Source organism: Otolemur garnettii, unplaced genomic scaffold, assembly GCF_000181295.1.
Source record: "Otolemur garnettii isolate 467f Iridium unplaced genomic scaffold, OtoGar3 scaffold00101, whole genome shotgun sequence".
NCBI classification, from domain to species: domain Eukaryota; kingdom Metazoa; phylum Chordata; class Mammalia; order Primates; family Galagidae; genus Otolemur; species Otolemur garnettii.
In genome coordinates, this window is record NW_003852496.1 from 3,146,719 (window position 1) to 3,159,407 (window position 12,689).

The 12,689-nt window shown below is 44.3% G+C and overlaps 1 protein-coding gene and 1 pseudogene across 1 annotated transcript in view; both read right to left on the minus strand.

Annotated features, from left to right (window-relative positions):
- The window catches only part of EFCC1 (EF-hand and coiled-coil domain containing 1), a 52,645-nt gene that overhangs the window by 26,891 nt on the left and 13,065 nt on the right, over window positions 1-12,689 (minus strand). The window lies entirely within an intron of this gene.
- LOC105887657 lies at window positions 196-1,851 on the minus strand (annotated as a pseudogene).

The window sequence follows — 12,689 nt, forward strand, 5'->3', positions numbered from 1 at the left end:
CACTGCTCACAGCAATCTCCAACTCCTGGGCTCAAGCGAGTCTCCTGCCTCAGCCTCCCAAGTAGCTGGGACCACAGGCGCCCGCCACAACGCCCAGCTATTTTTTGGTTGCAGCCATTATTGTTGTTTGGCGGGCCCGGGCTGGATTTGAACCTGCCACCTTAGGTGTAGCCACTTGAGCCACAGGTGCTGAGCCTAGGAATGAGATCTTGATCATGATCTGCATCACCTATAGTAAGGAGAAGATGATCTTCTTCTGTACTGATAATCATTGTCTTCATACCCATGATCATATCCTCTGTCATAGTAAGAATCTCAGATTTCTACCACCACCTCCAATGCTGCTGCCACCTCCACCATCACCGCCACCACCACTATGAGTTGGTCTTCCCATGTAGATGCCAGGTGTAGGTGTATGCATTCTCTTAGTGCTAAAATAATCCATATGAATTCTTCTGCCATCCAGCTCCATTCCATTTTCCCTTTTCATTGACTCTTTTGAATCAGTTTCTCAAAATATACAAAAGCAAATTTTCTTTCTTTTTTTATTTTTGAGACAGAGCCTCAAGCTATCCCCCTGGGTAGAGTGCTGTAGCATCACAGCTCACAGCAACCTCCAACTCCTGGGCTCAAGCGAGTCTCTTGCGTCAGCCTCCCAGGTAGCTGGGACCACAGGCGCCCACCACAACGCCTGGCTATTTTTTGGTTGTAGCCATCATTGTTGTTTTGGTGGGCCCAGGCTGGATTCGAATCCACCACCTTAGGTGTATGTGGCTGCTGCCTTAGCCACTTGAGCCACAGGTGCCAAGCCCAAAAGCAAATTTTCAAAATCATCCCGTTCGCTGATCATAAACCACATTGACATCACTCAATGGTCCATATCAAAAAAATACTTCATGAAGATCTCTCTCTATTGTATACAAACTGAGGCCAAATACTCCAAGACATGTGTTTGGATCTGGATTTGCCCTGCTGCCTGTAGGTCTTCTCCGATTAGACACTGGAGAATGACTTTAGTTCCTTTGCCACCAGTACTCTAGTGTATATGACCTACTCCGAGATCATCTCCTATGACAGTGAGAGTGGGATCTGGACCAAGTGTAACATCTATAAGAATGCCTCCTTGGCCTTGACCTGGATTTTGATCATGATTAAGAATGGGATTCAGCGTGTTTCGCCTTGATGGACTAAGAGATCCTGACCTGCTCTCTGATTTTACATAAGCAGGAGTTCCCGCTGGAGATTTTGACTGAGAGTGAGATTCTTTTTTTTTTCTTTCTTTCTTTTTCTACTTTTTTTTTTTTTTTGAGATAGAGTCTCACTATGTCACCCTAGGTAAAGTGCTGTGGTGTTACAGCTCACAGCAACCTCAAACTCTTGGGCTTAAGTGATTCTCTTGCTTCAGCCTCCCAAGTAGCTGGGACAACAGGTGCCTGCCACAATGCCTGGCTATATATTGTTGTTGTTGTTGTAGTTGTCATTATTGTTTAGCAGGCTTGGGGTGGGTTTGACCCCGACAGTCCTGGTGTATGTGGCTGGACCCTAACCAGTGAGCTAGAGCCAAGACTCTCTTAATTAGTCTTTTTAAAAATCTTGATTTAATTTCTACATTCTTGGAAAAAAAACTTCAATTTATTCATAAACATTAACTTTTACTCATATTTGAAGGGTCAGTTACCTCAGATTAAACTCCAAATTCCCTCTTCCTCAAGAACACTTACTAAAAAGGCAGCCAACATTCTATCACTGAGTTTCACCTTGGGTTACTTATAACAGAATTTAGACAATTATATTTCCTTTCCTCAAGTTCTTTTTAGTTTTGCCTTCAAAGTTGTTCTCTACATCACTCATGTCAGTCAGGTGCTCCCCCAGAACTAAATAAGAGACAAGTCTTGGCTTGAGGGCTGATGGCTGAATTAACCTGCTGGCTGGACCATAGGGAGGAGAAAGGAATCGGCAACAACGGCCACTTGACTTAACTCCCACTCAGTTGCAGGCTCTGGCAAAATGGCCAACTTTGCCAAAGTTAATATGAAGAAGAAAGTCCTGCAAGTAGCCAGACATAAGAAAAGCATTACTAGCTCGGTGCCTGTGGCTCTAGTGGCTAAGGCACCAGGCACACACACCTGAGTGAGCAGGTTCAAATCCAACCTGGGCCTACCGAACAATAATGCCGGCTGCAAGCAAAAAAATAGCTGGGCGTTGTGGCAGGCACCTGTAGTCCCAGCTACTTGGGAGGTGGAGACAGGAGATTCACTTAAGCCCAGGAGTTGGAGGTTGCTGTGAGCTATGATGCCATGGCACTCTACCCAGGGCAACAGCTTGAGGCTCTGTCTTAAGAAAAAAAAAAGAAAGAAAGAAAGAAAAAAGAAAAGCATTACCGACAAAGGGAGAAATATTAGAATGACTGCAGGGCGGCACCTGTAGCTCAGTGGGTAGGGCGCTGGCCACATACACTGAGGCTAGAGGGTTCAAACCTGGACCAGGACAACTAAAACAATGATAACTGCAACAACAACAACAAAATAGCCAGGTGTGTGGTGGGTTCCTGTAGCACTAGCTACTTGGGAGGCCAAGGCAAGAGAATTGCTTCAGCCCAAGAGTTTGAGGTTGCTGTGAGCCATGATGCCATGGCACTCTACCCATAGTGACAGCTTGAGACCCTGTCTCAAAAAAAAAAAAAAAAATGACTGCAGATCTTTCGATCCAAACTTTTCAAGCCAGAAGAGGATGGTCATTGACCTTCATTATTCTAAAACAAAACAACTTTCAGCCCAGGACCCTGTTTCAAGCTAAACTGAGTTTCATTTGTGATGGAGAAATCAAATACTTTACTGACATACATTGAGGAAATTTGCCATAACTAAACCAACTCTCCAGGAAATACTCAGAATCATTTTCCATAATGGCCAGCACAATAGTCTACCACCAAAGTAAACTCACCCAGAATTTATTGAACAAAACCTAACTTCCACAATGGTGAAAAGATTAAAGATATGCACTGGACCTTTGAAAAACATGATGGCCAAAATACTACCATCCCTATCAATTCTCTCAATTAACGTGAATGGTTTAAATTGTCTTCTAAAGAGGCACAGGTTGGCTGACTGGATACAAAACTCAAGTCAGATATCTGTTGCCTATGAGAGACTCATCTTACCTCAAAGGATAAAAGAAGACTCAAGGTGAAGAGATGGACATCTATAATACATGCAAATGGCAATCAGAAAAAAAGCAGGAGTTGCAATTTTATTTGTAGATACAATAGGATTTAAACCAACAAAGATAAGGATGGACACAACATATTTGTCAAGGGAAACACTCAACATGAAGAGATTTCAATAATTAACATTTATGTGCCCTACCTGAAAGCTCCTTAATTTATAAAGCAAACCCTAATGGATATGAACAATTTGACATCTTCCTTCACTATAATAGTTGGAGATTTTAACACACCTTTGTCTATTCTGGATAGATCCTCCAGGAAGACACTAAAAAAAGAAATAATGGACTTAAATAAACTTGACCCGGGAACAAATGAACTTAACAGACATCTACAGAACATTTCATCCTAATAAAATTGAATACATATTCTTCTCATCAGCCTCCTAACCATCCTCCAAAATTGATCGTATCTTAGGACACAAGTCTAACCTCAACATATTTAAAAGAATAGATATTATTCCTTGAAAAGAAAAAAAAGAAATTATTCCTTGTATCTTCTCAAAACTTCACAGAATAAAAGTTGAAATGAACAGCAACAGAAGTCTTCACACTCTAACAAATTCATGGAAATGAAATAACCTTAGGCTTAATGATAGCTGTGTCAAAGACAAAATGAAGAAGGAAATCATCAAATTTTTGGAACAAAATGATAATGAAGACAGAAATTATCAAAACCTGTGGGATACTGCAAAGGCAATCCTAAGAGGGAAATTTCTAGCATTAGAAGCCTTCATCGAGAAAACAGAAAGAGAGGTAGCCAACAACCTAATGGGTCATCTCAAGCAACTGGAAAAGGAAGAACAACTCCAAACCCAGCAAAAGAAAAGAAATAACCAAAATTAGAGCAGAATTAAGTGCAATTGAAAACAAAAGAATCATTTAGAAGATCAATGAAACAAAAAGTTGGTTCTTTGAAAAGATTAATAAAATTTATAAACCTTTGGCTAGCCTAACCAGAAACAAAATAGTAAAATCTCTAATAACATCAATTAGAAATGATAAAGGAGAAATAACAACAGATATAACAGAAATTTAAAAAAAATCCTTAATGATTACTACAAAAAACTCTATTCTCAGAAATATGAAAATCTGGAGGAAATGGACCAATACCTGGAAGCATGCCACCTTCCTAGACTCAATTAGAAAGAATTAGAAATTTTGAATAGACCTATATCAAGCACTGAAATAGCAGCTACTATACAAAATCTCCCCCAAAAGAAAAGTCTGGGACCAGATGGCTTCACATCAGAATTTGACCAAACCTTCAAAGAGGAACTAGTACCTATATTACATAACCTTTTCCAAAACATACAAAAAGAAAGAATCCTCCCCAACACATTCTATGAAGCAAATGTCACCTTGATCCCCAAATAAAGAAAGGACTCAACAAAGTAAGAAAAGTACAGACCAATATCATTAATGAATATTGATGCAAAAATGTTCAATAAGATCCTAGCAAACAGAATTCAATAATACATTAAAAAAATTATACACCACGATCAAGTTGGTTTTATCCTAGGAATACAAGATTGGTTAAATATACATAAATCTATAAATATAATACACCACATAAATAAAATAAAAAACAAAGACCATATGATTCTATCATTTGATGAAGAAAAAGCTTTTGATAATATCCAGAATCCCTTCATGATTACAACACTTAAGAAAACAGGCTTAGATGGGACATTTCTTCTTTTTTTAATTTATTTTTATTTTTTATTTTTTTTTTGAGACAGAGCCTTAAGCTGTCCCCCTGGGTAGAGTGCCATGGCATCACAGCTCACAGCAACCTCCAACTCCTGGGCTCAAGCGAGTCTCTTGCCTCAGCCTCCCAAGTAGCTGGGATCACAGGTGCCCACCACAATGCCTGGCTATTTTTTGGTTGCAGCCATCATTGTTGTTTGGCAGGCCCAGGCTGGATTTGAACCCGCCACCTTAGGTGTGTGTGGCTGGTGCCTTAGCCACTTGAGCCACAGGCGTGGAGCTGATGGGACATTTCTTAAACTGATAGAGGCCATCTACAGCAAATCCACAGCCAATATCATATTCAATGGAGTAAAATGGCAAACATTTCTACTCAGATCTGGAACTAAACAAGGGTGCCCATTGTCACTACTGCTATTCAACATAGTAATGGAAGTCCTAGCCATCACAGTCAAGCAAGAGAAGGTGATCAAGGGTATTCAAATGGGGTCAGAAGAGGTCAAATGCTAACTCCTCACAGATGACAAGATACCTGGGTTTTATACTTGGAAAACCCCAGAGACTCAACTACAAAGCTCTTAGAAGTGATCAAGGAATATAGCAGTGTCTCAGGACACAAAATCAATACTTACAAATCAGTAGCTTTTATATATGCCAAGCTGAAAATATAGTCAAGGAGTCTATTTTTTTTACAATAGTGCCAAAGAAGATGAAATACCTGGGAATTTATCTAACAAAGGACATTAAAGATCTCTATAATAAGAATTGTGAAACCCTGAGAAAAGAAATAGGTGAAGTTGTTAACAAATGGGAAAACATACCATGCTGAGAAGAATCAACATTGTTAAAATGTCCATACTACCCAAAGCGATCTACGGATTTAATGCAATCCCTATCAAAGCACCAACGTCATACTTTAAAGAACTTGAAAAAATAGTACTTCATTTTATATGGAATCAGAAAAAACCTCGAATAGCCAATATATTACTTAGAAATAAAAACAAATCAGGAGGCATCATGTTATCCAACTTCAGATTATACCACAAATCTATAGTGATCAGAACAGCATGGTGCTGGCACAAAAATAGAGATGTAGATATATGGGACAGAATAGAGAACATAGATAAAATAGAGAATATGACCACATATCGTCATTTGATCTTTGATAAGCCTATCAAAGAAAAACATACATTGGGGGAAAAGATTCCCTATTTAACAAATGGTGCTGGGAGAACTGGCTAGCCATCTACAGAAGACTGAAACTGGACCCTCAGTTTTCACCACTAGCAAAAATTGATTCTCACTGTATAAAAGATTTAAACTTAAGACATGAAATTATAAAAATACTAGAAGAGAGTGCAGGGAAAACAATTGAAGATATTGGCCTGGGAAAATATTTTATGAGGAGGACTGCCATGGCATTTGAAGCAACACCAAAATACATTACTGGGACCTCATCAAGCTAAAAGGCTTCTGCACAGCTAAGGGCACTACAAGTAAAGCAAACAGCCTTCAGAATGAGAGAAGATTTTTTCAAGTTATGATCTTAACAAAGGTTTGATAACTAGAATCTATAGAGAACTAAAATTAATCAATAATAAAAGAACAAACAATCCCATTTCTTTGTGGGCAAGAGACTTGAACAGAAACTTCTGTGATGATGACAGGTGAATGGCCAACAAATACGTGAAAAAATGCTCATGATCTTTAATCATCAGAGAAATGCAAATCATAACCACTTTGAGATATCACTTAACTCCAGTAATATTAGCCCACATCACAAAAGCTCAAAACTGCAGATGTTGGCATGGATGTGGAGAAAAGGGAACATTTCTACACTGCTGGTGGGATTGCACTAATACGGCCTTTTTGGAAAGAAGTGTGGAGAATTCTCAAGGAAGTGAAAGTTGACCTACCATTAGGTCCTGCAATTCCATTACTAGGTATCTACCCAGATGAACAAAAATCATTTTACAACAAAGACATTTGTACCAGAATGTTTATTGCAGCCCAGTTCATAATTGCCAAGTCATGGAAGCAGCCCAAGTCACGGTCATCAACCCATGAATGGATTAACAAATTGTGGTATACGTACACCATGGAATACTATGCAGCCATAAAAGGTGGAGACTTTACATCTTTTATGTTTACCTGGATGGACCTGGAACACATTCTTCTTAGTAAAGTATCTCAAGAATGGGGGAAAAAAGTATCCAGTGTACTCAATACTATTATGAAACCAATATATAATCACTTAACATTTATACAAATGATAAAACACAAATATAGTCCAGAAAGAAGGAGGGAAGAGGAGGGAGAGGAGAGGAGAGAGGGAAGGTATTTTGTGGTATCTCACCTAATGCGCACAATGCAAGGGTACATTTCATTTTTTTTTTTTTTTGGCCAGGGCTGGGTTTGAACCCACCACCTCTGGCATATGGGACTGCGGCCTTAGCCCTTTGAGCCACAGGAACTACCCAAGGGTACATTTCAAAATAACTAAGTGTTTATTATAAAAGTCTTACCACAAAAAACAAGTAAGTGAGGTGATGGTTATGTTAGTCAGTTTGATTTAAGCATCCACATTGTATATCGAATCATCACATTGTACCCCATAAATGTATAAAATTATGATTTACTAAAATTAAGTTAAAAAATAAAAAAAACAGTGATTTATATTAAAAAAAAAAAAAAAAGAAACCAAATACAACCTTCCAGTCATAGACAATCTGCACTGGTAGTACAATTTCCATTATGACACCAGGCACCAAGTGGCCATCTGTTTACACAGAGATTTGATTGGTTCCTTTCCTTTACCAGAGATTGGTTTAGGACAAAGCATATGGTGTGATTCTGGCCAATGAGAGGTGGGGGAAGTCTCCCAGGAGGACCTCTGGGAAAAAGGAAGTCCAAGGAGGAGTAGCAATGATGTCTGGGGCCATGGCAGCAATCTTGTACTTAGAGACAAGATCCAGCCCGCTGGATGTTTTTGCCACCGCTGCCTGTACTGCTTAGCAGCCAACTCGTCCCGAGGCCCGCAGTCTGGCCCTCCAACAGTCTGAGGGACAATGAACTGGCCCCCTGTTTAAAAAGTTTGAGGACCCCTGCTCTAGGGGAAGGTGAGCTCCATGAGGTTCTGTTGCTAAGGACAGCAGCTGGCTCAATAATTTACTCATCAGGGGGACTAAGGAACCAAGTCAGCAGCTGAGGCCAGCAGGGCCTTGGAGGTCCCAGGGATGGGCGTCCTCTTCTGCTCAGACACTCCTGTTGCACCTGCCCTCGCCTCGGTGATTTTGCTGCCGTGGCAAAATTTCTCAGTTCCTACATTATTCTGCCCCTCCTGCCTCAGGCCCTGTGTGAGTCAGGGCACAACCAGAGAAGCAGGACCAGTGGGGGACAGTCACCTCTATCCACGTCCGTAGCTGTGGCTCTGTCTCCAGAGCTTTCTTACAAGAAGTGGCCTCTGTGATTATTGGGCTGATCCAGAGGCTCCAAGTGATAATCTGCTCCCAAGCTCATTTGAGTGTTGGGAGAATCCAGTTTCTTGTGGCTGTAGGGCTGATTCCCCCATGGCTGGCTGTTTCTAAGTGAGCCTGAGGTCCACAGGAGGCTGGCACTTATGGCACTGCTGCAGCTCTCCAGACCTGAAGCAATGTCCACAGGCAGAATTTCTTCTCTCTTATACAAGAACCTTGGCCTTGCTCTTAAGGCCATCCCAAATAATCTCCCTCACTTAAAGTCAACTGATTACAAACTTCAGTACATCTACAAAATACCTTCACAGCAACCACCGGTTAGCCTGAGCAGACAACTTGAGACTGTAACCAAGGGACACTTCAAGGTGTCACATCAAAGCCAAGGAGACATATCAAAAGGCTGTCATACTAACCTGGGCTCAGCTCTTTCTGAAATAGATGGAAAATGTCACTGGTGTTTGTTTCCCTGCTTCCTATCCTCTGAGCTCAGGGCCTTGGAAAGCTTAGGAAGCTGAGGGCAGACAGGCCCCCTGGAGCTGGCCAGGCCTGCCAGGGCGGTTTGACTGCCAGACCTCGGTGCTGTACTGTACCCACCCTGGAGGTCTAGGAGGTTCTCACACAGGGGCTTCCTTTGCTACGTGGTGTTTCCTGAGTGAAGAAGCCTCGCAGGAAATGGAGACCAGCGTGTAAAAACAAGAGAACAACAGTAGGAAGAAGAGCTTGAGAAGGGGGGGCACGGAGGAAGAGCCGAAAATAAATCATGCAGAGTCGGGGGTGGGGGACGTTCTGCGGGGATCCTCTGTGAGTCCCAACCTGAATATGGGGACCCACCAACCTGAATATGGGGACCCACCCGCCTTTACAGAGCAGGGAGCTGGGGCGAGGGCAGGTGTAACAGGAGTGTCTGAGCAGAAGAGGACGCCCATCCCTGGGACCTCCAAGGCCCTGCTGGCCTCAGCTGCTGACTTGGTTCCTTAGTCCCCCTGATGAGTAAATTATTGAGCCAGCTGCTGTCCTTAGCAACAGAACCTCATGGAGCTCACCTTCCCCTAAAGCAGGGGTCCTCAAACTTTTTAAACAGGGGGCCAGTTCATTGTCCCTCAGACTGTTGGAGGGCCAGACCGCGGGCCCCGGGACGAGTTGGCTGCTCAGCAGTACAGGCAGCGGTGGCAAAAATACCCAGTGGGCTGGATAAATGTCCTAGGCGGGCCACGGGCCGTAGATTGGATGGATGTGGGTTTGGGGGCAGTAGAAGGGGTCATATGTCCGAAGAGCCTGAGGAGGGGGGCTCAAGGGATAGGAGGGAGGCTGTAGTGGAGGACAGGGAGGGGCCGGGTCACTCAGGCCTGTGACAGGCATGGCACTGAGGCCATGGAAGGGTTGTGAGCGGGGAAGGTGAGAGGTCTGGGTGTTGAAAACCCCATCCTGGCACTGTTAGGAGGAGACACCAGTTAGGAGGCCAGGATGGCTGTCCAGGGGTGACACTGGGCTGGGTTGGATAGTGGATCCCTGGAGAGGAGCAGGTGGGTCTGAGGCATGTGGGGTGAGGCTTGGCAGAACTCAGGGTACACGGGAGGGAGGGTGTCCAGGGCTCCCTGCCTGCGTACCCTCTCTGGACCCATCCTCATCCAAGTCAGGTTCCAACTCTCTCGCCCGCCCCTCTGCAGGCAGTGACACAAGCCACGTGGCACCCACCCCCAGGGTTTTGCAGTCCCTGCCCCAGATCACACAGGGCGCTGGCTCCACCTTACTACCTAGCCCTCAATTCTGATGTCCCCCTTCAGAAAGTCCTCCTGTGATGGGCTGAATCATGTCCCCCATTTCCTCAGTGACTTTATTTGGACATAGGACCTATTAAAAGGGGGAAATTTATTATTTTATTTTATTTTATTTTATTTTTTGAGACAGAGCCTCAAGTTGTCCCCCTGGGCAGAGTGCCGTGGCATTACAGCTCACAGCAACCTCCAACTCCTGGGCTCAAGCGAGTCTCCTGCCTCCACCTCCCAAGTAGCTGGGACCACAGGCGCTCGCCACAACGCCCGGCTATTTTTTTGGTTGCAGCCGTCATTGTTGTTTGGCGCGTCCGGGCTGGGGGTTCGAACCCGCCACCTTAGGTGTATGTGGCTGGCGCCTTAGCTGGTTGAGCCATAGGCGCCGAGCCAAAAGGGGGAAATTTAAATACAGAAACAGACATGCCCAGAAGGCAGATCATGTGAGGGAGGAGATGGCCGTCCACAGCCAAGGAGGGCGGCCACAGAGACCCAGCCCTGTGACACCCCAGTGTGGATCTTGCAGCCTCCAGAACTGTAAGACGATAATGTCTGTTATCTAAGCCCATGTGTGGTCCTTACTGCAGCAGCCTGAGCTGAATTGCATCTCTCCAGCCTGCTCCAGGAAGGCCTCCCTGCCTGCCCTCCCCTCCCTTTATCCATTTATCACTGGTCAGCCACCTCCTCCACTGGGAGCTAGCCCAGAGGGCAGGGACTGGCTTGTTTCATTCAGTCACCTCCCTCATACATGTGCCCAGGCACTCTATGGGCACTTGGAAAAAAAATCAGCAGAATAAAAAAAGGCAACGCTCATTGTTATTTCTGACAGCAAATCATGAAGAGACAAAATGAAGAATCTCTGTCTTGCCCCTTGTGAAGTGTCTGGCTTTGGGTGGCTCCAGCTTTCTCCAAAGTCACCCTGTCCCCCAATTCAGAGATGTTTCTGACAATCCATGCACCTGCCTAGTCGTGAAGAAATCACCAGCCTTTCTTGGGCCAGACCCTCCACCAGTTTGGTTGTGATGGATGTCACCACTGTCCACAAGCAGATGATGGTCTAGCAGAGACTGTTGTTCTTAGAAGAGTCAACACCTCCCCTTGGAGTGTGACACAAGCAGGAACAAGGATGGGCGTGTGACCCAGGTCTGGTTAAGCAGAGTGGCAGCAATTGGTCCAGAGTACTCCTATGACCCTACTCAGCACATTCCGGTGATTGGTTCAGGGATGGGCATGGCCCATGTCAGGAAAATTAGAGTTAACCGTAGGATTTTGTTGGAACAATCATGAAAGAGAAGATCTTTCTATGGGGGTGATTTTGAGGATAGGAGCTAACCCTGGTAAGGGTGTTGTTTTGTCACCATCTGGGAGGAAGGTCTGAAAGTAGAGATAAGAGATAGAAGGGGGAGATTCCAGTTGTCACTACCTGACCTCCTGGATCCAACTGTGCCTGAAGCTATATACTCTTGGGATTTTTAGTTGATAAATAAGTGCCCTTCCTTTTCTTTTGGCATGAGACAGTTTGAGTGGTTTCAATCATTAGCAACTGAGAAGTCTAATACAATTCCTCTCCCTACATCTCCTGATGGATGAGCAGCACATTCGTGTGTGAGAAGCAAGAGCCCATCTCTTTGGATGGGACCACCCTAAACAAGGGGAACTGTCAACATGCACCAGGCAGGCTCTCCGACTTTCTGGAAAAGCACCTCACTACATAAGACTCCCAATACCTGGCTCGGAGGCCCAGACACCTGCTTTTCATCTTCACTTTATGAGGTGCTATGTTATAGCCTTCTTATTTCTTGGAGTTTCACTTCCAAGGGGAAGTTCCTGAGATAGACATTTGTTGTTTTCGTCTGACCTGTGTCTTTTTTCTGTCTCCTAGTAACAGCACTCAGCTTCCTTTGAGGAACTCCAGCCCCCAGGTCCACCCACCCCATGGCCCACTTCAGGGTTGAGCGTGTGCCCTGGTCTGGGCCAATGAGAATACTCTAGTGTGCTGATCACAGTAAAGGCCTAGAGGTGGGGCTGTGATGGTGGGGGTGCAATCACATTCTTCCCTGGGGACTTCTCAGAGGGAGCTGGAAAGAAAAGTATTGGGTCACAGAATTTGAAAAAGTATCAGCTGGGGGTCCCTGCAGAAATGTTCCCACCCATGTGGAATAGGAGTAGAACCAGCAGGGTTCTACTCTACTCTACTCTTTACTATCTCTACTAAACAGAGATATGGTGGGAGGGAGAGTGCTGGCAGCACCAGGGCTTAAAGTCTGTCTGAGGAGTGTGCAGCATGAGAATGCTCCCCTAAGGTGAGATGCTCCCGACAGGTGAGAATGCTCCCACAGGTGAGAATGCACCCCATAGGTGAGAATTCTCCCCATTGGTAGATGCTCCTCACTGGTGAGAATGCTCCCCCGAGGTGAGATGCTCCCACAGGTGAGAATACTCCCCACTGGTGAGAATGCTCCCCATAGGTAATATGCTCCCCACAGGTGAGAATGCTCCCCACTGGTGAGAA